Here is a 3,795-nt window from a genome sequence, read left to right on the forward strand (position 1 = left end):
TCGTTTTGTTCCAAAAAAACTCAAAAATGACATTCTTCTCTACCCCTTAAAACCCTCTTCTCGCCAATTAGAAAAAAAAAAAAAAAAAATCAGGGCTAGCGCCTCATGCTTCCGCCAGCGATTGGGGCGATTCGCCATTCTTCTTGATTTCTAACACCCACCCACATTTTGGTCGCTTTGTTCCAAAAAAAACCAAAAAAGACATCCTTCTCTACCCCTTAAAACCCTCTCCTCGCCAATTAGAAAAAAAAAAAACAGGGCTAGCGCCTCCTGCTTCGGCCGGCGATTGAGGCGATTCGCCGTTCTTCTTGATTTCTATTCACTGATTCGTATGAATTGTGTAAGAATGCTTACGGGCTCTACGATTTTACTCTTATCTCTTACAATCGATTGGAGATACAGTCATATTTTCGTTTCGTGTGTTGGAAAATCAGCCTCTTTTCGCTGATTCGTGTTAATCGGCCGACATTGTTGGCCGCTTATCTATTTTTTCCTGATTCATTTTAATCGATTCAAAATACTGCTGAAAATTAGATTCCGCCATAGCCACAGTCGTTGTAACCGCCGTCGCAGCAATCGGAAATATTTCTCTCTCCAAGCATGAGGTTGGTGCAAAACTTAACAAATTTTTTTTTTTTTGTAATTATGTTATGTAGTCATAATTAACTTATATAACATGTAATTGTTATTGTTATAGGGGAAAGAAGTACGTCGACTTGCTGATAACATGGTACAGCTTGGAAAAGTGGTATGTAGTCTGCAACTTTTTTTTTTTAGCTGAATTCCTGTTCTTATCCAAGATTTTTGAAACTTTTGTTAGTTACTTATTTACCGATGGAGTATGAACAATATTCCAGTCTTGATTAAGTTTAATATGTCCTATATGTTGTACACGGTACCCTTTTATAATGACGTTGTTGCAGATCAAAAATATCACGCATGTTGACTTTATTGATGTTTTTTTTGTTAGGTTTTGCACCAAAATTGCTGGGAATCGGTTGCAATGGTTGTGGTTGGTGGTTGTTGTGATGTGCACTAAAAGGTCAGTTTCATTTAGTGTATTGTGCACTTCGGTTATTATGGTGAACTTTGATATACGAATGCTAGAAATTGTGGCTAATGTTTTATGACATACGACTGTTGCTGGATATTTTTCGATTGTGTGTTACGATCGGAGAAAATGAGTTATATTTTGGCTAGGCAACTGAGTTGCAGCCATGGCAACTCATGTACTTCCGGATGATAAATGATAAGTTGTATGTGGGCAGTCTTATATACTAATAGACACCCAAGTTTTGGTCGTTTGGTTCAAAAACACTCCAAAAACGACATTCTTCTATCCCCCTTAAAATCCTCTCATGCTTGATATTTTGACTGGTATCTTTAATCAGCAATTATGTTTAATGGTGCTTACAAACAACTATGTTTAATCATAGTTATAGAATTTCAGTATTATCGGGTGTTTGTTTTTGTTGAAAACTATTATAACGGAAGGCTATGATGACAAAAATCTGGGAACTTGATTCAGCAATGTGAAAAAGTGGAATTGTATCTTGGCGGGGCAACCTACATGCTGCAGTCAAGACTTGGCGAGGCAACCTACAGGTTGCAGCCAAGACTTGGCGGGGCAACCTATGGATTGCAGTCATGTTGTGCCATCTTCTCTTGATTGAACTTATGCAGATAACTGAGCCTCATTTCTTTTTTTCTTTTTCCCGTAATTTTTGGTTTTGTTAACGGGAAGATATTTCTGTAGTACTTTAGTATATATCAGTTGTTTAGAAAAATGTATGTATATAACTATTTATATGCAATAACTTTTGATTTAATGATGTTGCCATAATTTATAAGGTCTTCATAAACGCATGAATCGGTGGTATAAAATTCATCATATAAAGTGTGATGTACAATATTTATTCTCGAGGTTTTCATTTACGATTATTGGCGCTAATTGATTTGTCGTCAAGGTAATGAGTGCAGGTTAAGTGGCTGCTCCACAAGCATATACAGAGGCTACCAGCTTAAAAAAGGAGAAGGACGTTAAAAATTAAAACTATCGTTGCAAAGAAAGCATAAATGATAATAATATGCTGACTGATTATTTTCGTGCAGATTTGGAACAAGACAGTGTAGATTCATGAGGGGGCAGTCACGCTGATGATCAAGGTATGTTATCAAATTGTTTGTGCTTTTCAATATGTATTGCTAATTTCTACTCAAAGCGCATCTAAGAAAAGGCGAAAAAGAAGTATTTGCCATGAACGTTTACTTCTGATGGCTGCGATTTTCCCACATTTGATTGGAGTTATGACCCATTTAAAGGAAACTAATGTAAGTCATGACCAATTGCATGGTCGAGAAAAAGACACGAATTCAATTCTCACATTCCAAAGTACACACAATTGGCACAACATTAATTTAAGATTTCTTTAGATCCTAAAACAAGATATAACCAATACTTTTAACATGATAGAAGAATAATAGTTTTCCTATCTTCTGGTCTAATGTATATTTTTAATTTTTGCAGTCTGACTTGGTTTTGCATATGGGAGGTTTGACAGAAGTTCGAATCACTTATAGAATTGTACATTCCTTCTTATAGTATATCCTATTTGAACTGTTTTTCCAAATGCAAACAGTCATTACCTTGCAATTCTTTAGAGTTATAACTAATTTTTTTTTATGGATTGTAAGCTATTAGCTTGATAGAACACATTTTTAAGTTACTCCTTCTCTACTTGAAAATAAAGTTTTCAATTATGAAATTATGGAGAAATTTCTATAATTGATGTGGACCATTTTGACCAAAAGGTATGGTCTTCCAAGTTATGGCTATTCGTCAATATTATTATCTATCATTGTTCTTTAATATCTTGCTTCATCCGTGGGTGCCCCGTACCTGAGTTTTAACTAAGGTATATTGCATCTAGGACAATGACTAGCTGAGCATGGTCACCGGATCAAGGTATGTTAATTTGTCTCATATATTATTTTTGATAAGGATTGTTTTAAATGATACTCAACCAAACAATGATGTATCTAAGTATCAATCAACTAATATTTACAAACATTATAATGTATAGACCATGGTAAACAAAACTGTTGCAGACTTGGGTAACAAATTTATAACACATTTTTTTATGAATGTTTTATTTGAGATGAACAGCCATTTGACTTGGTCAACTGGACGTTTGCGGGGCACCCTGGCCACCCAGGCTATGCCCGGATTTTTATGAATGTTTTATACATGCACATGTTTGCAATGTGTGATCGTGCATCTATTTATTGCCCTGTTGTTTCTGTATATGTTTTGTACTGTTTCATTGAGTGGATTGCACCGGATTACAGCTTTTCAAGTATGATCATGTTGGGTAATTTTTGAAGGATTCCATTGTTTAAGTTTTTTTCATTTATGTGGTTTATATTAGTTTTTCACCATGGTATAAAGTAACGTGTTTATATATATTAATGAAAATTATGAGGCTCTAAATGTGCATCTTTACTTGATTAGTGATAATTTGTACATCTTTACTTGATTAATAACTATCAATTTACTTATCTAAAGATTGGGGGACCTGACAGAACCACCATCTACGGGAAAAAAAATCTTGATAATGCCGCTTAAGAAAAGGTCGATCAAGTTTGTACACGCTGCTTCATTATCCATCACTAGAGCTGAAGATGGTGATGTATCTTAAAACTCATTCTCGACCAAATGGAGATGTTCTAGCAGTATAAATATTGAAGGTAGAGGTATTTCTGGTCAAGATAGATGTTCATCTTTTGGATCTTCGA

General features: G+C 35.0%; 1 long non-coding RNA gene across 2 annotated transcripts; it reads left to right on the forward strand.

Annotated features, from left to right (window-relative positions):
• The first annotated feature begins 253 nt into the window (after positions 1–253).
• On the forward strand, positions 254–2,915 carry LOC139898702 (uncharacterized). 2 transcript variants are annotated; one of them, XR_011777105.1, is made up of 4 exons: positions 254–605; positions 698–748; positions 971–2,166; positions 2,528–2,915. It is a non-coding gene; the product is annotated as an uncharacterized lncRNA (long non-coding RNA). The 2 variants fall into 2 exon arrangements; XR_011777104.1 differs by lacking the exon at positions 2,528–2,915 and having other exon boundaries at positions 971–2,504.
• The last annotated feature ends 880 nt before the right edge of the window (positions 2,916–3,795 follow it).

Source organism: Rutidosis leptorrhynchoides, chromosome 3 (assembly GCF_046630445.1).
Source record: "Rutidosis leptorrhynchoides isolate AG116_Rl617_1_P2 chromosome 3, CSIRO_AGI_Rlap_v1, whole genome shotgun sequence".
In the NCBI taxonomy this organism is placed as follows: Eukaryota; Viridiplantae; Streptophyta; class Magnoliopsida; order Asterales; family Asteraceae; genus Rutidosis; species Rutidosis leptorrhynchoides.